General features: G+C 40.2%; 1 long non-coding RNA gene across 15 annotated transcripts; it reads right to left on the reverse strand.

Moving 5' to 3' along the window:
- Positions 1 to 183: 183 nt before the first annotated feature.
- On the reverse strand, positions 184 to 27,389 carry LOC110839687 (uncharacterized). Of its 15 annotated transcripts, none has more exons than XR_015537473.1 (7): positions 21,759 to 22,417; positions 19,367 to 19,795; positions 18,404 to 18,550; positions 16,291 to 16,574; positions 11,208 to 16,181; positions 2,254 to 11,086; positions 184 to 1,925 (listed from the first exon to the last, which is right to left on the reverse strand). It is a non-coding gene; the product is annotated as an uncharacterized LOC110839687 (long non-coding RNA). The 15 variants fall into 15 exon arrangements; XR_015537474.1 differs by having other exon boundaries at positions 184 to 2,405; positions 4,337 to 11,086; positions 21,759 to 22,410; XR_015537469.1 differs by having other exon boundaries at positions 184 to 4,421; positions 4,541 to 11,086; positions 21,759 to 22,409.

Consider the following 27,389-nt stretch of genomic DNA (forward strand, 5'->3'; position numbering starts at 1 on the left):
TCCCAGCGACTAAGCGACACTAGGCAAACGCCTCAGACCGCGCGGTCCCTGCGGACCAGACAAAAGAATAGAATGTAGACTCTGGGTGGAACTGTCGTTCTTCCCACCGTCCTCATAGGTGAATGCGAGTATTCAACTATAGTGTGTCGAAATGAGAGGAGAAATCAAACATCCTGCTTGTAATGATTGGGGCCCCACCCCGCCACAATCTGTGGTTGCCAACCCAAATTTCTAATGCAACCTCCAATTAACTCGATGGCTCATTACAAAACGGAATATTCATGACAGCGTAAACAACTGACTTAGCCACTGGGCCACTCCCATCGTAAGGACGGAATAAAATCTTAAGTAACTTATTTTGAAACAGCCATCCATCCTCATCCTTCCCGATTCATTATTCATATCACCCACTCATTCGACGATATATAGTCTGAGGTACCGAGAATGATAATATCTATCATCATCATCATCAGTCCGTCTTTCCATTTTGAAAGTTGGTGACCCATCATTAGACACGTTCCAGAATCTGTATTAACTGCCGGAAATCTTGAAGTAGTTTCCCGATGCATTCCTCAAAGTTTGTTTTAGGCCGCCCCTAACGTGGGTAGCAGACGCCATATGATGGATTTAAGAGGCATATCATCCACTGACGGGACCATCACCCCACCTAAAGGGGCTCCTCCGACCGAAGCCGTGGGCCCCCTTAGAAAGACTGGTTATTTACCGCCGCCCGACACTCGGCGTCGAGTTGCTGGCTGTACGGTCTACTCGGTTACCGTATCAGGCTGACCCGGCCAGACAATAGATTATATCTCTAAGTTTAGTTTAATTTGTCATCACATACGCAGAAACCTCAATTCCCTCTCGCGTTCAAGAGGGCAACTTAAGTAGAAGAGGAATTGTTGTGATTAACTCAAATAATAATTTCACTTCCAGTAGCCTTCGACCACATTACGTCTGGTAACACTGCATGCCATTCTAAGAAACGTGTTGTATCGAAAACTTTACAATCTGCAGTTCCACAGCCAATGGCGCCTCGGACAATAGCTTGGGCTGCTTACGTCTGTGGCATCAGATATGGCACCTTCAAGGCTCTTCTATATTTCCAAGAATGGCGTGAAGCCGACTGGAAAATCTACAGGAGACACACCACATTCTGAATATATGTAAGAATTTCAAATTGATCAAGAAATTATACGTTACTTTCCTTATGAATTTCTGTACATATTTCGATGAATCCTAGGGTGATAAGGTCCAGAATGCGGTACGTGATTCTAAGTCACGTTCATCTGTAGGTTTTATAGGCAATTGAATTGAAAACCCAAGCAACTTAATCACAGCCATAATGAGGTGACTGTAGAAGTCATCTGAAATCATTAGATGACACTGATAAGCCTATTTTCGTATTATTAAGTTGTTCTTTTCTCATCTGTGAAGACTAATTACGCAGACTTTTAAGGTTCCGGCATCAGTGTCACTAAGTGTAAAATAATACACCAAAATGTTTCATCATCAAAGACTTCCAGACCTCAGGCCAGTCGCGTAATGATTTGGACAGAACCCCAAATTCAGAGGTTGATGAAACAGAGTTTAGAATACTCGTCAAGCTGGAAGTCAGTGACGTCGACCGAAAATCCTTGGCTCATCATCAGAATGTGAAGCTTAGTAGCCACCAGCAACAAGAGAGGCGAATATGCGGTAGAATATAGTGGCCCAAAACATCGAAATCCGCGTAAAAACACAAAATTATAAATAATATAACTTAAGTCACCCCGCGTCTCGTCTTTCGTATTCGACGGAGTAATGTATCAGATGTTGCGTGTTGAGACATTCTGTCCAGTAATGATTGAAACCCACACTGCTACGACTCCGCATATCAGAAGCATGTAATTTGGTCTGTCGTGCAGCAGTCGCGATGACTGGATCTGTTATGCAATGTTAAAAGGAAAATTGTGATATCTGTCGTGCCACAAGTCTTCTAAGAGCTGCCGGTATCAAGTACTTTCTTTGTGTTCAAGGCGTTGCAATATTTTTGGAGAAAAAAGATTGGGTAAATCTGAAGAGCTACTACACACACGCACACTTATATACACTTATATACACGTGTATATATATATATATATACTGTGACAACATACACAATTTTTGTCAAATGCGATAAGGGAACATCGATCTCAATGCAAATATTGCTCATACCTCCTCTGTTCGAAAGCATAGGAAATCGATATAAATTACTTGTGACTCTCTCCTCACCTTCATTTTGCGTGAGATGTTGTTTCGTAGCTCTACAACGCTTCCTTTTCGGAGGTTTCTTGGTCTTGAAGTATGCATTTTTGAGTAGTGAGTGACCAGCCCACTGCCTCTGCACAATTTATACTCAATCCTGATTTCACTGCCAGAGCCATCTATGGCAAAGAAAATTACGTCTCACATTTAACACAGGATTCGGTCAAGGAGTGCAAAGAAAGTGCAGAACACAAATCCTTTGAAAACCGTTACGTTTCTTCAAAAATATTTCCAGAATTAGTTCTCACAATCCCGTACCAAATTACACCTGATTTAAGAAGCGATTGTGGCAAAATCCGCAACTTCAGAAACTAAAAATAATTACCGAATAAATGGAATACAGAATGGTGTGAATTATTTGGTAATAACACAACCAACGTGAAAAACTGAAATGCTTCTTCAGGCATAATGAACGTGTTTCATCAAATCCCACAGTTACAGATAAACAGGACACGGTGAGTGTCTTGAAATTTTGCTGATTCATACGGATTCATAAATAACGGATGAACGTACCAATGCCACGTCTAAATGTGAGACAGGAAAGGAAGACATTGAGGAATCAATGCCAATACGGCTGACAGCGATTTTTTAAAAAAATTAAAATTATTAAGTCATACTTGAATGATCTGTGACAAGAGCACGGCACAACTAGATGCAAAATATAATAACTTATCAAGCATAACTCCAATTTACTTGTGGCTAACAGGTGAGAGCAAAATATTTTTAACATCTTCCAACGTGCTGCAAAGTAAGCATAAACCTGATTATCTGCAGGAGCAAAGGATGTACGTCTTGGTCTTACAAATGCCCAAGGTCTGAAACTTGACAAGAAATCTGGCAGAGGTTTCTTTATTCCTACTTGTTTCGCAAGAACGCCTTTCCCCAAACAGCATCTGTGATGAGAACTTCAAGCCTCTGCACGTATGAGCAATCTGCGTGTACTTCGATAAATTCTGGATGTTTTTGTGCCAGACTCTCTTCAGGTATAAAGGACGTACTTGGATGAATCACAGCGTTACGGAATGCAGAATACGAGAACGACATATGTTGGAAAGACCTTGGTCTGTGACATCAATCGAAAAGAGAATGGACGCACTTTGTCATGTGGAAATGATAAAACGGAAGCAATGAAATCCACAATCCTAGACTTTTTATGTAGAAGTCACTCGGGATGTATGGCGTTTAGTAATTCCAGACTCTTTGTTAAAGCTATTACGTCACTCTTGCCTGAAATGCGAAAATTTCTTTCCGGATGTCAACGTGAATTCGCACAAATAATACGAATCACGCGCTTGGTTTGTTAGTTGGTTAGTTAGTTGGTAGGTTGGTTAGTTGGTTAGTTAGTTAGTTGGTTAGTTAGTTAGTTAGTTAGTTGGTTAGATAGTTAGATAGTTAGTTAGTTAGTTGGTTAGTTAGTTGGTTAGTTATTTGGTTAGTTGTTTAGTTATTTGTTGGTTAGTTGGTTAGTTACTTAGTTAGGTGGTTAGTTAGTTAGTTAGTTGGTTAGTTGGTTGGTTAGTTGGTTGGTTAGTTAGTTAGTTGGTTAGTTAGATAGTTATTTAGTTGGTTAGTTAGTTGGTTAGTTAGTTGGTTAGTTAGTTGGTTAGTTAGTTGGTTAGTTAGATGGGTAGTTAGTTGGTTAGTTAGTTGGTTAGTTAGTTGGTTAGTTAGTTAGTTGGTTAGTTAGTTAGTTGGTTAGTTAGTTGGTTAGTTAGTTGGTTAGTTAGTTGGTTAGTTAGTTGGTTATTTAGTTAGTTAGTTAGTTAGTTAGTTGGTTAGTTAGTTGGTTAGTTAGTTAGTTGGTTAGTTAGTTAGTTGGTTAATTAGTTGGTTAGTTGTTTGGTTAGTTGGTTAGTTAGTTGGTTAGATAGTTGGTTACTTGGTTGGTTAGTTAGTTGGTTAGTTAGTTGGTTAGTTAGTTGGTTAGTTAGTTGGTTAGTTAGTTGGTTAGTTAGTTGGTTAGGTATTTGGTTAGTTAGTTGGTTAGTTAGTTGGTTAGTTAGTTGGTTAGTTAGTTGGTTAGTTAGTTGGTTAGCAGCTGGTCATTCACCTCTGCGTCCAGCAACAGCAGGAATTTCTGCGGACGTCCGTCCAGGTGAATGTGAATAGGCGCTGCAACGTCAATGTCTCAGGTACTATTGACATAAATATATAAAGATTGTCACATTCTGTTGTGTCGAGAAGTGGTCTTTTGTCTTCTGTCAAATGATCACGAAATGTGACGTCATACTCAGCGATGTCCTACAAGTCTGACCTGTGCCCTTCTTCATATGACACTGTTGCTGGGGCGCAGATCAAGAAGAAGTTATGAAACGAGGAACTGCATCACATGACACAAATGGCTACGCAGTCTTCATGTAATTCTTGATTCCACTGGTACCTTCAGGCTTCCATTAACATCGTAAATGCCAGATTCGATTTTTTCAAGGCGATGAGTTCTACATCATTTCCTTATTTGTTACCGGAGTTCAGTTGTAGCTACGGAGGCGAGCGGACGTGTTTCTACATCTCAAGGAAGAATGGGTGTCACGTTAGAAATCTGTTGCAGCCAGGAAAGTGAGGATTCACGCGGAAGGGAGCTGGAAAGTTGAGTTGGCAGGGCAACAGACGTGGTTCCTGGGTCTGATACTAGCGACTCTTCTGGTGATTGGAGGAGTAGAACTAAACCCGGGGCCGCCAACCGATCAGGACAAGATCGGCCAGATGTTGTCCCATGTTAAAAGCCAAGCTTGGGAGACGAAAGTTATCAAGGATTTTTTGGAGAAGCACAACCAGGAAATAGGTGACTTGAGGAATGGGGCGAAGGATTTAGGACCGAATTTGGAGACGCTAAGAGCGTCAATAAATGAAGTGATCAGTAATTATAAGGAGATCAACCAGGTAGTGAAAGAGTGGGAGGAACGGCAGCAGACGATGGATGAGAAAATAAGGCAGCTGGAAGAAGGGAATCGGAAGAACAACATCCTTATTTTCGGGTTGGTGGAGAAAAGAGAGGAGGGCTACTTCGACACGCTGGATACGGTATGCAAGTTCCTCGAGGAAACGATGAAACTGGATATCCCGAAAGAGTACATCGATTACGTAGGCCGGCTGGGTCGAAGGAGAGGTGAGCGCCCGATATTGGTTAAATTTACCACGTTCGCGTCTAAGCTAGAGGTACTCAGGAACACTAAGCACCTGAGTGGTTCCACATTAAGTATATACGAGGACTTTGCTCCAGAAATAAGGAAGTGTAGGAGGGAGCTGATTCCCTACTTACGGGACGCGAAGAGAGGATACAGAGCTTTTTTGAAGAAGGATAAACTGGTGGTGGACGAGCGGACCTACGACCTAGAATACTTGGCAAGGAACATGCAATTGGAAACGCGGGACAGGGGTGTGGACACCCCTGCGGTCAGAAGGTCGGCTAGCGCCGAGCGAAGGACTCCTCGGAAAACAGGTAGCACCGGACCAGATGCCAATACCCAGCAAAGGAGCGCCGTTACACGGGAAAGACCGACAGAAACTATGCACGCTGAGTCGGGGCGCAGGGTGAGGACGAACACCGCGTCACAAGATACGAAGTCAACGCCGCAGGGAGGTGCAGCCGCTGCGGGGCGGGCGAGACCAGCTGCCCACGCGGAGGACAATGGCTTGACAACGGAATCACGGAGTGAGAGGGTCTGCAGGCAATACAACCTGAGGAGCTGGCTCACGAAGCCGAGTGACGTGTCAGGCAAGGAGGGAGGAGGAGGTGAAGGAGCGAGGGTCAGAAGTGGCTCAACATAGGCCCACGTTAGTGTGGCAGGTTTGTTAAGGGTAGGATTTCGGAATGTGGACGGGCTTAAGTGTAAAATGGGCACAAAGGATTTCTTAGATGTTCTGAGTGGCCATGATATTGTTGGGATTGCGGAGAGCTGGGCCGGAAGCGAGGTTTTTGAAATTAAAGGGTTTGTCAGCTTTTAGAAAGAAAGAAGAAGAATCGCGAGATTCTGTAGGAATCCGGGGGGACTAGTAATCTACACAAGGGAGGGAATGAGCAGAAAGGTGATTGAGATACGGACGGGCATGAAGGAGGTAATATGGGCCCGGCAGCAGATATTGGCCCGAGCGCAGGGTGCCTGAAGGCAGTTTCCAACGAACCGCCAGAGTCGTATTAGTCGAAGTCGTTGGTCTCCCGCTTGACCGCGGTAGTCCTAGTTGTCTTGAGGGAGGCATGAATCTCACCCCCTGGGGCACACTGGACTGGCCTTGAATCTTTAGCGCGACCCTTTGGCCGCGCCTGATGCCACGGCCTCTCGCGTCGTATCTCAGCGACGATGTCTGTCTTCAGCTACCTCAGGACAGCCTGTGATATCTCGCCGAGGTGGGCCTTGTGAAAGGCCAATTACCCCTTGCCCATTCGTAGACAGTAATCACAGCTATAATTGAGTCTGATATGTTGCATCCTCCGCTGCTCGCAGCCTTCTGCCGACCCCTAACTCGCACTTGGGCCGGCGACATTGTATATTCCCCTCCCAGACACTTAAATATCAAGGCCTGGAAATTCAGAAGGTTAACTTTCTGGAAAGCACTAGTATGTAGGGAAATGCGCCGTCTGGAATATTTGGCAGAGGCCACACCTACAGTCCGCGTCCCTTGCTAGGGAGGTGAGTTAGGTGGCCTCATCCCTCCAGCGCGAGCTTTCGGCCTTAATAGCGTCACGACAATAAAATAAATACTCCATTAAAAATCACACTTTTCTATCCTTACACAATTAAATGACTGATTTTAAGAACGTAATGATTGGGGCCCCACCCCGCCCCAATCTGTGGTTGCCAACCAAATTTTTTTACGCAACCTCCATTAAAGCCGACGACGCATCACAAAATAGTATACTCATGAGGGTGGCAGCAGACTGACTTCCCCTAAATGTCATTCGACCGTTCACCAAAATAAACTCATCCGTTTCGAATGCTCAGTGTACTTACAGGTATCATCCGTTATTTCCTCTAGCACTCTCTGTCTAATTCAACAACACTCTTTTACACGATTTCATGGGTTATCAAATATTAAACAGTCACCACTTACATTAATCATAAGAAATCTGCTCCAATAATATCTCAGATTAGAAACCCCAATACCTGTAAAAAGGAAAATATTAAGCACCCAAGCATGTAAACGTAAGAGCAATTCCTGTCTAGAATTCTGTTGATAACTTCCCAGAAATTCTTAGGGCCTACACTATCTGGCAAATAGAAGAAATACCTGGTAATTGTCCACTTGAAATCAGCACAGAGAACATTTATCTGCCCACTTAACAATTTCCAAAGTTCAACTTCTTTAACTTCAGAAACTTATATGACTTAAATACAGTCGTCCATACCATACCGGTATTCTACCATCACCACGGAGATTTTCCATGAATTAGGTCCTTGTATTTACAGGAGTAACGAAAATCTTTCTTCCCCTCTTAAACTATCCCCCTCTCACCATTTATCCTTTCGGATAATAAGGGTAAAATTTCTCAGAAAATCGATCACTGGAGATCGATAAATGTGCTCTCAGCATTCCTGTTCAAATTAACTTCTTTCCTAAACGGCAAGTATTTCTCTTTTCCCGAATATTCATTTGAATCCCGTCTGATCATTGACACGCTGTAAATATTCAGAAACCTTGTTAGAGATCAATTTTTAGCTGCCTTCTTGTATCTCAGTCTTAATCCATCTCTCACTGTGAAGGAACAACAAATGTTATTAGACTTGTAGACGGCCTGGCGTCCCCAACTATTACACGAATTGGAAGACCTCCTGTAAAAATATTATTGAAATTCTTCCATTACCTTGCTAAACCAAAAACCTCTCAAAACTGGAAGCAAAGTCGCGAAGCGCGCTACAACATTCGATGCCAAATTTAATGACAAAACCCGTTTATCGGAGGCATCAGCATTACGTAAGCTGGTTTTGTTGTAGTTTAGTTTCCGTGGCTATTCCGCCATTTCAAAAGAAACATAAGTTGCTTGCTAATTCATTAACTCTCATTCCTCTTGTAAGCGGAACACACAATGCTGAATGCTCAGACGAAGCACATATGCAATTTCTTTCCATCTTATAAGCATCCAAGGCATCTAAGCAAGAAAAACACATGCTCACTCAATGTAGCACTAAGTAGCAGACTTATTCATTTACACAGCATCAAAATTGTAGGTGCCTAAGACGTTTCCGAATGCAATAAACGATATTACATTAAATAGCACAGCGAATTACATTCAGAGCCACATCAAAAGCAGACGTTTTCAAAATGTACATTTGTAAATATACTATACATGCACACACTTTCCGCGAGAATCGAAAATTAATAATTTCATAACGTACAGTACGTGGATCCTTGCTATTATTGATCTTGCTTTCATGTTGCAATCAGTAGGAAATACGTACACCAGTACTTCACAAAATTAAAAAGAAGTAATTTTGCGAAAGTATGTACTTAAATAAGTTTATGAGTAATACATAATCATTTCATACGCCGAGAATATACATGTGCGTCAAGAAATTCACCATTAATCGGATGATTCGGTATCCAACGTAACTGAGCTGAGCGTAAAAAAGACCCCCAACATAATGCAAATCATCTCATATAGAGAAAAACGAAGTGAGCCCCGACATTGTCCACTGCCTCCGTCTTTCTCCTCAGATAGGTATTAGATCAGACACGTTAGAAAATTGCTAACCATTGCGGTTTAATTCATCATCTCTCAAATATCTTTGAAATAATGTGCCTTCTCAATCTCCTATATAACATTCATAAGCAAAAAAATATTGTAAAATTGTAAACCAAAAACTTCAAACAATAATGAGTGCGAACACCGAAAAAGTTTTTGAGAAAATTGTGATTATAGAAAAGAAATTTCATGCGTATATACTTTTAAATTACAATCACTCTCAAAGGCAAATACTATGTGGATTTCAACACGTGAAAATATAAATGTCAATATTTACAATTTGTTCTTCCACAGCAATTTACTAACCCAATATGAGTTTCCGTAGCTTATATTAACGACACGATATAACGAAATTTCTAATGGCATTTCCATGCTTCAAACTTCAGCACACACCCATTCGGATCATTTATTTATTTAGTGTTCTGTTTGACGACAGATCCATTATTCTGCCCAAAAAGAGTTCTCCAGTTTTCCCTGTTTAAGATCGTCGGTTAGCTGTGTCAGTCTTCTTCCCAGTCCTCGCTTTCCTTCAACCTGGCTTTCGATGATACCACTCAGTAATCCACTCATGAGGGTGTCAACAGCTGACTTAACCCAGTCGTGGTCAACGTGTTGGTCGTAGTGGTGATGAATATGGTGATGATGGTGGTGATGGTGATTCTCGATGTACTGGTGGTCGAAGTGGTCGTAGTGGTGAACGTTGTCTTGTTGGTGCCTGTGATTGTGGTGGTCATGTTGGCGGTGGCCGACGTTAGTTAGTTGGTTAGATAGTTAGTTAGTTAGTTAGTTATTTGGTTAGTTAGTTGGTTAGTTATTTGTTGGTTAGTTGGTTGGTTACTTACTTAGTTAGTTAGTTAGGTGGTTAGTTAGTTAGTTAGTTGGTTAGTTGGTTAGTTAGTTAGTTAGTTGGTTAGTTAGTTAGTTGGTTGGTTAGTTGGTTAGTTAGTTAGTTAGTTAGTTAGTTGGTTAGTTAGTTGGTTAGTTAGTTGGTTAGCTAGTTGGATAGTAGTTGGTTAGTTTGTTTGTTAGTTGGTTGGTTAGTTGGTTAGTTAGTTGGTTAGTTAGTTGGTTAGTTAGTTGGTAGGTTAGTGGTTGGTTAGTTAGATGGTTAGTTAGTTGGACAATAAAGAACGAATTTGGTCATATCCCTTACCGGATAAAATTGAGTTACTAGTTTCTACCGGTCTTAAGTCTAAAGATTTCATTCCATATGCCAAAGCACACTAACATAAAAGTACTAATCACAAAATATCTTCCAGCGAATCGACATTACTTACCTTAATGTAACATGAAACTAATTCAGAAAGGTAAATATGATACAACGTAATTCATCCTTACACAGTTACATGACTAATATTAGAACGTAATGATTGGGGCCCCACCCCGCCCCAATCTGTGGTTGCCAACCTAAATTTCTAATGCAACCTCCAATTACCTCGGTTGGTTAGTTAGTTAGTTAGATAGTTGGTTAGTTAGTTAGTTAGTTAGTTGGTTAGTTAGTTGGTTAGCTAGTTGGATAGTAGTTGGTTAGTTAGTTGGTTAGTTGGTTGGTTAGTTGGTTAGTTAGTTGGTTAGTTAGTTAGTTAGTTGGTAGGTTAGTTGGTTAGTTAGTTGGTTGGTTAGTTGGTTAGTTGGTTAGGTAATTGGTTAGTTAGTTGGTTAGTTAGTTGGTTAGTTAGTTGGTTATTAAGTTGGTTAGTTAGTTAGTTAGTTGTGTGTGTCCTAATGTTAGGTAATCACTCTCCTGAATGTAGAAATAAAGAGGGCGCAGCGCGCGTAGACGTGAAAATCTAACTTTCTTCGACTTCACACAACTGAAAAGTGAAAATCGATTAGTAGTGACTGGGGCCCCACCCCCGCCCCAGTCTGTGGTGAACAACCGACATTTAGAAATCACCTCCATATTTCAAAATTAAAATAGATATATTGCAAATACCTAAGACGCTGGTAATCAGTTCTTTTCCTACCAAATCCTTGGCCCATCATCAGAATGTGCAACTTAGCAGCTGGTCATTCACCTCTGCGTCCAGCAACAGCAGTTTCAATACCGCAGACAGGAATTTCTGCGGACGTCCGTCCAGGTGAATGTGAATAGGCGCTGCAACGTCAATGTCTCAGGTACTATTGACATAAATATATAAAGATTGTCACATTCTGTTGTGTGTCGAGAAGTGGTCTTTTGTCTTCTGTCAAATGATCACGAAATGTGACGTCATACTCAGCGATGTCCTACAAGTCTAACCTGTGCCCTTCTTCATATGACACTGTTGCTGGGGCGCAGATCAAGAAGAAGTTATGAAACGAGGAACTGCATCACATGACACAAATGGCTACGCAGTCTTCATGTAATTCTTGATTCCACTGGTACCTTCAGGCTTCCATTAACATCGTAAATGCCAGATTCGATTTTTTCAAGGCGATGAGTTCTACATCATTTCCTTATTTGTTACCGGAGTTCAGTTGTAGCTACGGAGGCGAGCGGACGTGTTTCTACATCTCAAGGAAGAATGGGTGTCACGTTAGAAATCTGTTGCAGCCAGGAAAGTGAGGATTCACGCGGAAGGGAGCTGGAAAGTTGAGTTGGCAGGGCAACAGACGTGGTTCCTGGGTCTGGTACTAGCGACTCTTCTGGTGATTGGAGGAGTAGAACTAAACCCGGGGCCGCCAACCGATCAGGACAAGATCGGCCAGATGTTGTCCCATGTTAAAAGCCAAGCTTGGGAGACGAAAGTTATCAAGGATTTTTTGGAGAAGCACAACCAGGAAATAGGTGACTTGAGGAATGGGGCGAAGGATTTAGGACCGAATTTGGAGACGCTAAGAGCGTCAATAAATGAAGTGATCAGTAATTATAAGGAGATCAACCAGGTAGTGAAAGAGTGGGAGGAACGGCAGCAGACGATGGATGAGAAAATAAGGCAGCTGGAAGAAGGGAATCGGAAGAACAACATCCTTATTTTCGGGTTGGTGGAGAAAAGAGAGGAGGGCTACTTCGACACGCTGGATACGGTATGCAAGTTCCTCGAGGAAACGATGAAACTGGATATCCCGAAAGGGTACATCGATTACGTAGGCCGGCTGGGTCGAAGGAGAGGTGAGCGCCCGATATTGGTTAAATTTACCACGTTCGCGTCTAAGCTAGAGGTACTCAGGAACACTAAGCACCTGAGTGGTTCCACATTAAGTATATACGAGGACTTTGCTCCAGAAATAAGGAAGTGTAGGAGGGAGCTGATTCCCTACTTACGGGACGCGAAGAGAGGATACAGAGCTTTTTTGAAGAAGGATAAACTGGTGGTGGACGAGCGGACCTACGACCTAGAATACTTGGCAAGGAACATGCAATTGGAAACGCGGGACAGGGGTGTGGACACCCCTGCGGTCAGAAGGTCGGCTAGCGCCGAGCGAAGGACTCCTCGGAAAACAGGTAGCACCGGACCAGATGCCAATACCCAGCAAAGGAGCGCCGTTACACGGGAAAGACCGACAGAAACTATGCACGCTGAGTCGGGGCGCAGGGTGAGGACGAACACCGCGTCACAAGATACGAAGTCAACGCCGCAGGGAGGTGCAGCCGCTGCGGGGCGGGCGAGACCAGCTGCCCACGCGGAGGACAATGGCTTGACAACGGAATCACGGAGTGAGAGGGTCTGCAGGCAATACAACCTGAGGAGCTGGCTCACGAAGCCGAGTGACGTGTCAGTCAAGGAGTGAGGAGGAGGTGAAGGAGCGAGGGTCAGAAGTGGCTCAACATAGGCCCACGTTAGTGTGGCAGGTTTGTTAAGGGTAGGATTTCGGAATGTGGACGGGCTTAAGTGTAAAATGGGCACAAAGGATTTCTTAGATGTTCTGAGTGGCCATGATATTGTTGGGATTGCGAAGAGCTGGGCCGGAAGCGAGGTTTTTGAAATTAAAGGGTTTGTCAGCTTTTAGAAAGAAAGAAGAAGAATCGCGAGATTCTGTAGGAATCCGGGGAGACTAGTAATCTACACAAGGGAGGGAATGAGCAGAAAGGTGATTGAGATACGGACGGGCATGAAGGAGGTAATATGGATAGGAGTGAGAGGGCACAATGGCCTGCAGGTACAGATATGTATGGGCATTGTATATAATGCGCCCCAAAGCTCAAGGTGGTTTAATCCCAATTTTACAATCGAGTTGGAGGAGGACATGAAGATGTTGAGGGACCGGTTCGCGGAGACGGAATTTTTAATAGTGGGGGACATGAACAGTCGGGTGGGGACAAAACAAATAAACCTGCCACACACGTGGGACTGCTTTAATGAGGTGGACAAGGGCTATGATGATCTGTTTTGCGGTAGATCGAGTAAAGACCGAGTGTGTAACGAGGAAGGAAGGAAGCTCGTAAAGTAATATAAGATAATTAAATGGTTAAAATATTATCCTTTGTTCCGTATCGAGTACTCGATTTACATATGGAACATTCTCGACATGTTTCGGCTTTCATAGAGCCGTCATCAGGTTATGTTATAAACTCTTAATTCAATTACTAAGTTTTAATTTTCTTATCATTTATTCGTTTTTCACATTGTATCAACATTTGTTGTTGTTATTACTTTATTGTGATTGACGGACAATTTTAATATATTTTAATACTATTTTTAAATCTTGATTATGTAAATACGCCAATCATCTGAAAACAAATTTAGTAAAACTTAAGGAACGACACAGGATAAGTCAGAAGTAGCTGCACACCGTTCGTGAACTGTAACCGTGTTGACTGCGGACAAAATGTTCTGATATCAGCAGATATCTCTATATTGTAATCTCAAGTTTCACATTACCGCTGAGAGCGCTTGTGAATTGTGGAAAACCAAATGGAGACTTATAGTGGCGAGGAAATCACACAGTCTTCCAACAAGTACAACAAACATGGATCAGCTGGTTTCGTGTCCGATGACGCTGAATGCACGAATATCTACACCGGATTTGAAGACCCGTGAGCCTTTTATACATTGGTTAACGGGATTCATATTTTTAAAAATCTTACGAACTTTAAAAATTCACATTCACATAAGTTCAAATTTTTTGGAATATTTAAAAGAATTGATATTTTTAATTGTGTAAAATCATAAAATTTGTATGCTTGAATATTGTACATACCTGAATTTAGGTATTCCTGTATTTAAGTACCCAATACGTCTAAAATAGTTTCTATAATTCTTCACGGATTGTAGCAGTCACCTTTCTGCATATTCATTCACAACTTATGGAAGTTTCATGAAAGCTTTTCAAATGCTGCAAACACTCGTCAATTAAACATTCATTATACTGAATTAGATTAATGAACAAATCAAGGATGGGAAAATAACACAAAACGTAAATTTTTGCGATGTTCTCCTCCATTAAGGTTGCAAAGAGTGGGAAATACGACTCCGATACTTAACGACACTACAAAGAAAAATATATTAAGTAATAATTAGACGCATGAATAATAAATAATCATTTGGTGGTGACGAATTTATATATGTAAGCCATGCGTGTGTCCACAGTTGGGATGATTTCGTACCACAACACAAAAGTTCAGTCCGAAACTAAGACCGCGGCAAAATTCCACACAACTCACTTAGAGGATAACGCACTAAGAATCGTGCAAACATAATGCCAAAATCTAACGAATAAATTTCTTCCACTAGTTATAAGTGCTAAAACTGAAAATTGTTTGGGGGAAACTGTTACACTAGAAACGGAATTTGATGTAAGACGTACCTAAATATTTTCAAGCCACAATAAGGAACTTTGAATAGACTAAATGAATATAAAATTGTTAAAAAAATACACACCTCATAACTCATAATTTCTTCCATATCAATATACAGGTAAGAGGTGAGACTCGGGAGAGTAAGTTAAAGATAAGTGATAACGAACTTTCCAACGGTACTTCCATATTGCGAACTTCATCATAAACACATATTCTCATTATGTACAGAAGAAACTTCTCAGTTTAAATACACGCACGTATTACACAACTGTCGAAAAATTGAACATCATCTAGTTTCATAAGTTACCTAGATAAAACCCTTAGTGTTAACCTGACAGAAGAATAGAATGCATGATCTGGGTAGAACGGTCGCTCTTCCCACCGTCCTCATAGGAGACTACAAGAATTCAACTGTAGTGTGTCGAAATGAAAGAAGAAACCAAACATCCCACTCTCATTCACATGGCGGACACTAAATAACGTATTTGGTGTGATTCTGTCGCATTCTTTGCCAGAAGAAATCGAAAAATTAACTACTACCGACATTAGGTCTGAAGATGATATTCTATATGCCGAAGCACTCAATCGTAACAAGACAAATCACGCAATATCTTGCAGCAGGCCGTCATTACGTACCTCAGTGTAAAATGAAATTCATTTAGAGACCTGAACATAATTCATCATAACCCATATTTACACAATTAAATGACTGATGTTAGAAACGTAATGATTGGGGCCGCACTCTCGCCCCAATCTGTTTTTTCCAACTAAAATTTGTAACACAACCTCTATTAAAATAGACAGCGCATCACGAATTAGAATACTTATGAGGGTCGTAGCAGTGACTTCGCCTAAATGTCGTTCGACCGTCCGCCAAAAGAGCCTCCGGCCTTTTCGAATAAACAATGTACACGCACGTATCCTCAGTATTTTTCACCAACACTCCCTTCTACTGCAACAACAATATATTTCACGATTTCATGGGTTATCAAATATTATTCATTCATTATTTACCCAAAATATAAAAATTCGCATCCGATAATATCCCAGATTAGAAACCTCAATACCTACTGGCCCACATCCAAATTTCAACTGTTTTAATTCAGAAACGTACATACCTTAAATAAAGCCGTCGCATTCCATACCGGTATTCTACCATCACCTCGAATGTTTCTCATCACTTAGCCCCTTCGGGTTAAAGGAGTAGAACAAGTGATTCTCCACCAATTAAAACATCTCCGTCTCAAAATTTATCCTTTCAGGTAATTAGCGAAAAATTTCTCAGAATTTCGATCACTTGGTAGTCGCTAAATATGCTCACAGCATATCTGTAAACATATTCTTCGTTCCCTCGCCTGAACGGAAAATATTTATTTCTTGCCTCAATTACTCATATTCTTTTCATCCGTTCAACGATAGGCTGAAGACGGTCGGAAAATTCGTTAAAGGATCACCTTCTTTTAGCTGCCTTTCTTAGCATTAGGCTATCTCTCACTGTGAAGGAACAACAAATGTTATTAGACTTGTAGACGGCCTGGCGACCCCAACTCTTACACTAAGTGGAAGTCTTCCTGTAAAAATATTATCGAAATTCTAACATTACCTTCCGAGACGGAAAACCTCTCACCGCTGGAAGCAAAGACGCGAAGCGCGCTACAACATTCGATGCCAAATTTAATGACAAAACCCGTTTATCGGAGGCATCAGCATTACGTAAGCTGGTTTTGTTGTAGTTTAGTTTCCATGGCTACTCCGCCATTTCAAAAGAAAAATATGTTGCATGCTTATTCATTAACTCTCATTCCCCTTGTAAGAGGAACTCACAATGACGACTGCCCAGATGAAACACATACGAAATTTTTTCCATCATATAAGCATCCAAGGCATCTAAGCAAGAAAAACACATGCTCATTCAATGTAGCACTAAGTAGCATACTTATTCATTTATTCATTTCCACTCCAACTTACTAGATGAATGATTCTACCAAAGAAAATAAAGAATGTAAAATGTACTTTTGTGCATGTACTACGCAAGCAGAATACTGACTAAAAGACTAGAAAAGAAGATAGAGGAAGTGATGGGAGACGACCAATTTGGATTCAGGAGAGGAAGAGGAACCAGAGATGCCATCGGAGTTATGAGAATAATTTCAGAGAGAGTTCTCGATGTCAAGGAAGAAGTGTGTGCCTGCTTCATCGACTGGAAGAAGGCTTTCGATCGAGTAAAATGGAAGAAATTAATGAGGATCCTACAGAGAATTGGAATTGATTGGAGAGATAGAAGACTAATCAAAAACCTGTACATGCAGCAAAAAGTCAAAGTGAGACTGGACTCAGGAGACACCAACAGCGTTGAGATAGGTAGAGGTGTAAGAGAGGGATGCTGCTTATCACCAATTCTTTTTAACCTGTACGGGGAATGGCTTGCCAAGGAAGCTCTGGAGGGAACAGGAGACTTCAAAATTGAAGGAAGAGTGATAAAGACTGTAAAGTATGCAGACGACTTAGTAGTATTGGCGAAGGAAGAGGAGGAATTACAGAACATGATGGACAAGTTAGTGGAAACAGGTAGAGAGTATGGAATGGAAATCAACATTGAAAAATCAAAGGTAATGAGGATAGCACCGAGAGCAGAACCATTGAACGTTGTAGTTGGAAACCAACAGCTGGAGAATGTGGAGCACTTCAAGTACTTGGGAAGCATAGTCACGACGGACGCCCTATGCACCAAGGAAGTAAAAGCAAGGATAGCCATGGCCAAGGCAGCTTTCGTCAAGAAGAGGATCCTTCTCACTAGCAAGTTGGGCTTGGAGATGAAGAAGAAACTAGTGAAGTGTTACGTATGGAGTGTCGCGCTGTATGGAGCAGAGACTTGGACACTCAGGAAGAAGGAACAGAAATACCTGGAGAGTTTTGAAATGTGGTGTTGGAGAAGAATAGAGAAGATCAGGTGGACGGATCGAGTGACCAACGAAGAAGTATTGAGGAGAGTCAACGAGCAAAGAAACATTCTGCAGGCGATTACACGAAGGAAAGCTAACTGGCTGGGACATATTGTGAGAAGGAATGGATTACTGAGTGATATCACCAAAGGCCAGGTTGAAGGAAAGCGAGGACTGGGAAGAAGACTGACACAGCTAACCGACGATCTTAAACAAGGAAAGAAGATGAAGCTTCAGGATTTAAAATGAGAAGCTGAGAATAGGGAAAACTGGCGAGCTCTTTTTGGGCAGAATAATGGACCTGTCGTCAGACAGAACACTAAATAATAATAATACTACGCAAGCATTCACGTTCTGTTATAAACAAACTTGAACAACTTCTTAATGCATTACATAGATCCCTGCAAGTACACGATATACACAAAAGAATGGTGCGGTTTCAAAAGTTAATAAAAAATTTGTTGCCGCCGTAAGGTGAGAAATTTTTTTTATTAACTTTTGAAACCGCACCATTCTTTCAATATTGATCTTCCTTCCGTGTTGCAATGAGTGGGAAACACGACTACAATAACTCACATTAAAAGACATTTGTGCAAAAGAGGGTAACCATTAAGCGAATGAGTAGATAAATGATCATTTCATGATGCCAACAATAAATAATTGCGACATGCATTAGTATAAGATTCGGATGATTTCGTATCACAACACGCTAGGACTATGAAAAAATTAAGACCCCTACAAAATTCCACACAACTTATATTGAGAAAAACTCACTGAGACGCACAATTGAATTCAGCCTCCGTCTCTTTCTGTTGAGCTTTATGACTGGTCAGAAACATTGGAACATCGCCTACCGCTTGCGGTTTACTTCCTCGTCTTTCAAAGAACCTCAATAACGGACATACGTGCCTTCTCCAAATTCTACAAGAATCCCACATGCAAGAAATTATCAAAATCTCTCTCGAAACACTTCAACACGTAAAACATGATAACGCTAAAATTATGTTGAGAAAAATTCTAACATTAGAAAAGAAATGTGATATGAGACGTATATACCCACATCCATTTTACGTTACAATCACGACCAACGACAAGACTCTAAGGATTTAAACTTGTTGCGCAAATATACAACTCAACAATTTATTTTCCTTAATGTAAATAAAACTGATTCAGAAATTTGATGAAAAATCACAGAACATTAATTCACAATTATATGACTAATATTATAACATAATGATTGGGGCCCCACTCCGCCCCAATCTGTGGTTGCCAACCAAAATTTGTAACGCAACCTCCATTGAATTCGTCGAAGCATGAAATAGAATAATCATCAGGATATCAACAACTGACAACCTAAATATCGTTCGACTGTCCTCATACAACATTTCAGCCCTTTCGACGGCACAATAATCAGGTGAGCGTTATCTGTTGCACTCTCTGACAAATGCAACAACGCTTTTTACACGATTTCATCATTCATCACTTACTCAAAACATAAGAAATCAGATCCAATAATATCTCAGATTAGAAACCTCATACGTCTGAGAGCATTATCATCTGAATACCTGTAGAGAGATCTTATTCAACTCCCAAGCATGGAAATATAAGAGAAGTTCCTCCCTAAAATTCTGACGATTTCCTCCCACAAATGCTTAGGGAACACGCAATTTAGCACATGCAAGAAATTTCTGGTAATTGTCAACCTGAAATAAGCACAGAAAACACTTATATACTTACTGTCCCATTTCCAAGAATTAAGCTCTCTTTTACGTCAGAAACGTAGATGCCTTAAATATAGCAGTTGCATTCCATACCGGTATTCTAACATCACCTCGAATGTTTTTCATCACCTAGATCCTTCAGGCTGCAGGAGAAATTCAATTGCTCCTCCATATCTTAAACCATCGCCCTCTCGCAATTTCTCCTTTCAGATAACAATCAAAAAATTTCTCAGAAATTCGATCACTTGGAAGTCGTTAAATGTGCTCACAGCATTTCTGTTCAAATTTCCTTCTTTCCTTTTCCTAAACGGAAAATATTTACTTCTTGTCTCAATCATTCATTTTTTCATCCGTTCATCGATAGACTGAAGATGGCCAGAAACCTCGTTAAAGGATCACCAATTTTAAGATGCCGTTTTGTTTTCCAGTCCCAGTCCAGTTCTCACTGTGGAGGAAACACAAATGTTATTGGACTTGGTCACTCCCTGCCGTCTCCATCTCTTACACGAAGAGGAAGACGTGCTGTAAAAATATCATCGAAATCCTTACATTACATTCCGACACGAAAACCTCTTATCGCTGCAAGCGCTACAACATTCGACGTCTAATTTAATATCAAACATCCTCTACCGGAGGCATCAGGATTACGTAGCCCTCAACTCCAGACATATTAATTTACAAAATATATGGGATTCAGTTTCAGGAATGATTTTTAAACAAATTGTCTTCTATTACAACCCAAAGACTCCGTCAATTCTGGTCTACAGACTCAAAATCCATCGCTCTTTTGGATGCAACCATCGATTTCCGGCCAACAATTTACGTAAATAAATCTACTGACGACAAACTTTCACTACAGAATCACGCCACACCGCATTAGGACAACTGGGCTTATATAAAGTTTTGGTGATATAGAAATTTATACAGAACATTTCGCACAAATATAAAATCAGCCTACAAAGGAGGATAAAAATATACAAAAATTGTAACCATCAAGAAACATTACATTTAAAACAGATGAAATTATTCTTTCTTCGGTTGTAAAAAGCGTTAGAACGCGAATATTAGCCCCTGGTTCTTCAGCGTTCCTCTCTGCTGAAGCCGTTTTCTCTCGAAGATTTTACTCAACTTGACTAAATTTTAAATAAGAAACAACGGAAATTTCCCTGCTGTTTATGAGCCACGCCATTCTCATTCTCTCTCTTCGCTCTATCTCTGATCTCTCTCGTGTATTTATTTTATCAATAACAATACAGTTCTCAATTCGGAACAAAAATGTCTTGCTCCCCTGCATTCATTCGCGACTCCAGATGGGCATTTGTAACAATTTCGAGCTTCGTTTCGCAGCTATTCTACTCAGTAGTTGTAAGTTATATATCTTAAAGGAACAAAAATGCTCTAATCGACACTGGAAAATTACAGCCAACTAAATAATTATCTGTGGCAAGATGCCTGAAGGGCCAATGTCTACTTCTGGGTGAAAATAAGTTTTTCACAGAAATAAACAAGACTTTCCAAAACGTGCAGAAATGCGTATATTACACTCCGGAAAACAAACGACAGAAATCAGTCAAGTAAAATTAAATTTATTTTCAAGATGGCCAGACGTATCAACAGTGTGTGGAAAAATCCATCTCGATTGCATTAAAAAAATATAACATCATTTACATTAAACTTGAGGTGCTATTATCTCTTTAGACGTTTGCCCCTTCCAGCACCGAGCCACAGATACAAGGAAAATTATAATAAGACAGGACCAACTGAATCAAGAAGAACGCGAAATTCACTTCGGGGCATTGTTTCAGCCGGCTCCTGTCGGATAAGACGCAGCTGCCCCAACAAATAACAACAATACACACAAACCTGAGCACTCCTGTAACAAGAAACAAGCACACAAAAAGTATAGCACATTTCGGGGTAGCCGTGTCTTATCTACCACAGCCTGGCCCTTGCAGCTCCATGCCAACCACAGAGGAGTCCTTTAATCGACTTTAACTATCGAATATGGTATATGACTAAAGCGGTAACATATCATACCAACTACCCAACAGGTTGATAACTCGTTTTTCAGTTAACAGTTATAGTTTACTTCTGTTTCTTAAATATGTCACAATAAAAATTGCGTAGTTGAGCAAAAATTACTTCTTGCGACACCCAGCAAAGGGTTAACATCTGAAGGATTTCTTAAGGAAAATAGTTCTCTTAACCAGTACATATGTAAAACTAAAGTCCCGGGCATTTTCAACATGACTCGGGGAATCCGGACGAACCGCAGAGTATCCTGGGCATTAGCAGCAATACTCTGAAGTAAGACCTCCACGGACTCCCCAGTTTCCTCCTCCTGTATTTGGCACGGTTGGCTAGCAGCCGTGGTTCTGCGGTACAAAATAATATTGCCGCTTTCCTACCTTACGGTGTGCTCCTCGTTGCTGCAGCGACCGGCAGATGGTGACGCTGTACGTGGAGCTCGTACAACAGTGGCTCCACCTAGCACCGCATTACCACACTCGCTTCTCACGTAATAGTTTCACTTTATTCTTGAAACACGAATGTTCATCACCGCGTTCAAATAATCCGGCCACCGACCTCTATCCTGAGCTAGCTGCATCCACTATGACTCCCTGTACTGAGCCATGTGAACCCCGTCCACAAACTCACGCGACACTTCCTTAGGATACACACACAAACACACACACGTCCTTAAATCTACAATTTGGTCTCCCAGGCTTTACGACTAAAATTCTGTTTACACTTCACACACGCAAGGCTCTCAATTTTTACTCAAACCTAAACGGAATTCACCCTCCCCTCCTTCAGAATTTTCGTAACGCATTTTAAATATTCGGCAGTTTTTCTCACTTCCAAACCAGAACGATTTATCCTACATCAAAAGTAATGAGATCAGAATCATTAGGAATTTTCAAGCACTAAAATTATAATAGTCGTTACAATAAAAACTATCATTAAACATTTAATTTGAATTCAAACTTAAAACCAATTTTACAGTAAAAATGTTCCTGTAAATAATAGTGAAATTTCATGAAGAATGAAATAAATGTTAATTAAAACGACACAACTATGACAGATTATATTAAAATATAAAAAATTATAACTACAATGACACGCGTACGATTTAAAAAAATGTTGTCTAAATATTTACCCTTGAAGAGGCGGCTAACCGCCATTACGTGACGCCAAACTCACATTCCCAATTTGCACTTTCTTTCCATCTTAGAAAATTTCGAAAGTTTTTTTTCACTTTCATATTTCACGAAATTTACAAATTACTGAAGTCCAAATGCATTAGAACTTCGGCTTTTACCATTTAAACGTTCAGAGGCGATTCTTAAATTCTACGAAATCTTTTGCGTAACAAGAAACACTCGTTCAAAAACAATTTTTGTTCCTTTTCTAAAAAAACACCTGTCACCAACCGAACTTGACTGCCCGTCCAAGAATTCCTAATTTCGTAGCCACTCTTCATAAATACGACACAGCCTTCTAACCTTTTTTTGCCTTTGGTGGAGTACGAGAATTATTCACACTTCCGAATTAAACACATATTTAAAATCGGCCATTATTAAATCAAGGAAAAACGAGGTCCGAGTCACATGACAGATTTCACTGCACGACCGTCAACGACCAAAGTCCAACGAGAACTGACTGGGTCTGCTCTTGCTACTGAAGGCAACAATCAAAAGAACACCTGCGTCTAGATGACGTCATCATACATAAACTCAATGTTCCCCATTGTTGGTTGGCGATTGCGCAATATTACGAAATGTGTATTCCTACAATCAAAAACGTTCTACTTAAATACAAAGAATTTTTTTCCAATACACGAGTCATGCATTCATGAAGGCACTAAGACGTTCGCAATGACAAGGAATAAGTTTCCCAATTTGTACGTTTTTTCTACCTTAGAAAATTTCGAAAGTTTTTTTTTTTTTTTTTTTTTCACTTTCATATTTCACGAAATTTACAAATTACTGAAGTCCAAATGCATTAGAACTTCGGCTTTTACCATTTAAACGTTCAGAGGCGATTCTTTCATTCTACGAAATCTTTTTCGTAACAAGAAACACTCGTTCAAAAACAATTTTTGTTCCATTTCTAAAAAAACACCAGTCACCAACCGAACTTGACTGCCCGTCCAAGAATTCCTAATTTCGTAGTCAATCTTCATAAATACGACACAGCCTTCTAACCTTTTTTTGCCTTTGGTGGAGTACGAGAATTATTCACACTTCCGAATTAAACACATATTTAAAATCGGCCATTATTAAATCAAGGAAAAACGAGGTCCGAGTCACATGACAGATTTCACTGCACGACCGTCAACTCCCGAACTCCGACGAGAACTGACTGGGTCTGGCTCTTGCTACTGAAGGCAACAATCAAAAGAACACCTGCGTCTAGATGACGTCATCATACATAAACTCAATGTTCCCCATTGTTGGTTGTCGATTGCGCAATATTACGAAATGAGTATTCCTACAATCAAAATCCTTCTTCTTATGACCAAATGGGGTTTTTCCAAAATTCCCAGCTTGAACACACGTAAGAAACTAATTTCGCAAAACGACATTTACAAAAAACGTTTCCGATCCACGTAAAACCGGATAGGCGGCAAATTTATCCCATGTGTGCTGCATGTACAGCGTTCAAGTGGTTTCGAAAGGATAACCCTGCAGTATAGTTCTGACGATGCAAATGTCCTACCTCAAAACATTCTGAACACACTAACCTGTAACACTTGATGAGAAGTTCAGAGAAGTCATCTCACAATAATTATTAAATTAATTACATCTACAACACAGATCTGACACCCTTCAGTCTCAGAAACCAACTGTTTACTGCAGAGAATCCACGCAAATTGAACGCAACAATGCTAACGACCAACAATGTGCCTACAATTGTCCGCATTCCCACTACGCGGCGCTAGGGTAGCAAATAATAGAACATGTCTATATGAATATTCGTCTATATTCCCATAACTGTATATGTAATTATATATGTTTATTTATTTATATGCAGTGAAAATTGTAGGCTTACACATTTATTTATTTATATATATGTTGAGGACGGATATTCTGATTTGCACTAAATTTGTTATCCTTATTCGCAGAGGCCAGGAAGAGAACACAGGGGTTTTATAACTCCTATAAAAGTGTACTCAGTTCGATTTCCGATCAGGGTGGATGCTGCTATTCGGAAACTAACCAAGATAAAAGAACAGCGACAAAACAAGTTGTCAGTGGAACCACGGTTCGGAGAATTTGACGTAAATACGTCTATACGGAAAGGAAGTTTATATATTGGCTTTATCCTAAATATTTCCTTTATACCCGCTTTACAATTGAGTAAAGTTTGATTAAGACATTGCTTATTTAACTTGAATTAGTTACGCTTAAGATGGGTCTGTGATAGCTGAATGTAATGTAAAGTAATGTAACGTTTCCTAGGTAACAACAATGCCAAGTAAACAGATGACGTTTTGTAGGTAACAATAATGTTGAGTAAACAGATGACGTTTCGTAGATAACAACAATGCCAAGTAAACAGATGACGTTTCGTAGGTAACAACAATGCCAAGTAAACAGATGACGTTTCGTAGGTAACAATAATGTTGAGTAAACAGATGACGTTTCGTAGGTAACAACAATGTTGAGTAAACAGATGACGTTTCGTAGGTAACAATAATGTTGAGTAAACAGATGACGTTTCGTAGGTAACAATAATGTTAAGTAAACAGATGACGTTTCGTAGATAACAATAATGCCGAGTAAACAGACGTTCCCTAGGTAACCATTGTTACACTATTTCGTTCCCCTTTTTCGTTTCCTTTTTTCGTTTCCCTTTTTCGTTAAACTTTTTTGCCGAGTGACCCTTCCTTATAGACGTACGTATTTACGTCAAAAACACTCATTTGTTTCGAAGTGGAGATTAGAGTAACAAATAACACTACATCAAAAAATTGTCCCTGGTTTAACTCCCGACAATGATATACATTAAAAGATATGGACATTTTTAAATTAATAAACGTAAGCAGTATAAGATGTAATGTTACAAACAAACAGTGCCATTTGTAGCAAAGCATTTCAGTTGAGTCCTAATTCAGTATTCTAATACAGGCTCTTATAAGCTCACGATTAAATAATTTTAAATGTAAGCAATTCTCTTAAAATTATATAAACACTGGTTTTTGAAGGTACGTCTTACAGTACATTTTTGACAAAACAGCTTGACCGCACTAACCTTTTAAAACTTGATGAGAAGGTAAATTCATATTGACATTAGTCACCTCACAGGAATTAATAATTAATTAGTTCAACAACACAGATTTCACTTTCTAACTGATTCCGACACTAATATTATTCTGTGCTGAATGTCACACAAGATTTTAAGAAGAGGATGAAGAGTTTCAGAAGCGAACTGTTTACTACAGAAAATCCACGGAAACTAAACCCAACAATACAAACAACTACAATGCGACTACAATTACTTGTCCGCATTCTCACTACGCGGCGCTAAGGTAGCAAAAAAATGAACATAAGGTCTACTTTCCAAAAAGAGTAATAGTAATTAATAGTTTAAATTGATGATTTATTTAGTTTAGTAGCTTACGTCTCGAGAACAGACTGATTTACACCAAACTTGGCATCATTATTACTTGAGGCTAGGAAGAGAACACACGATGGTCTAAATTAATGGAAAATTGTTCTGAGTTCGATTTCCAGTGAAGACGGATCCTGTAATTCGGAAACTAAGCACGATTAAAGAACAAAAACAGCGCCAGACCAAAATTGTTCGACACGAAGAGGATATTACAAAAAACAAAGACCACAATCCCAAACAAGGGTACTTTGTTCGACTCGCGGCGAAGATGTTTTGTGTTGTTCGGATAGTAAACATTAGACAATAATAGCGGTAAGCCATTTTTGTGACGAAAATACGCCTATACGGAAGGGTCATTCGGCAAAAAAGTGTAACGAAAACGTGGAACGAAAATGTGTAATATAGAGTAAACAAACCAACAACTATTAACACTATAATAAGACACTATTGCCATACGCGTTTCGACCTCAGGAGGTCATCATCAGTGGCATCAGGGAAATTAATACATTTAGTCAAATGGTTCAAACTAGATTCAGAATTAAAAATGAAAAGGTATTTGACAAGATTTTTGAAGTGACACTACACTAGATGCTGTTATTCACAGGAGTAAAACTTGCACTTAGCTATTGATCCCGTGTTCGGTGGCCGTAGCTGGTCTCGGCGAGCTGTAGTCGCGTCGTCTGTACCTGCGAACTCCAGAACCGTGGGTTAATAGTTGTTGGTTTGTTTACTCTATATTATAATACACTACACGGTATGCAAAGTTGTAAGAAAATGTGTAAGATCCGTATCAACAAATCGACAACAATGGTTACCTATGGAACGTCGTGTTTACTCGGCATTGTTGTTACCTAGGAAAACGTGTGAGATCCATATCAACAATGTGTAAATATGGACCGACAAACAATGGTCAGCTTGCGTGCATTGTTATGTTACCTAGGAAACGTCATCTATTTACTCGGCATTGTTGTGTTACATTACTGCCGTCAACAATCCGCTTTCGTAACAAAATGGATGACATTGAAGATAACATTGCATTACATTACAGAGACGTAAATATAATTTAAATACAGAGAGGTATTTACGTCAAATTCTCCGGAACCGTGGTTCCACTGTCAATTTTTTTTTGTGAGGAGAGATTTAATCAAGTAAGGTCATAACTCGAAAACTGTCCTGACTTTCAGAACATGAATCTGTAGGAAACTGTCGTATTTCCCCTTAGTAAATATTGCTCACACTCTGTTGGTCTAATTCCATGCGGGTTCATGTGTTTTCTACTTTTTCGCTTAAGGCTAGTGAACAAAAATCCTAGCATGATCCTACCCTGGCGTGATTATTCCTTAAGATCAATAAGGGAACAAAGGAAGGTCAGAGATCTGAGAAAAATGTCCTGGGTTCGATTTCCGGCAAGAGCGATTCCT

The sequence above is a fragment of the Zootermopsis nevadensis genome, unplaced genomic scaffold (genome assembly GCF_977971745.1).
Source record: "Zootermopsis nevadensis isolate Lab colony 2312 unplaced genomic scaffold, Znev_1.0 Znev_ptg000028l, whole genome shotgun sequence".
NCBI classification, from domain to species: Eukaryota; Metazoa; Arthropoda; class Insecta; order Blattodea; family Termopsidae; genus Zootermopsis; species Zootermopsis nevadensis.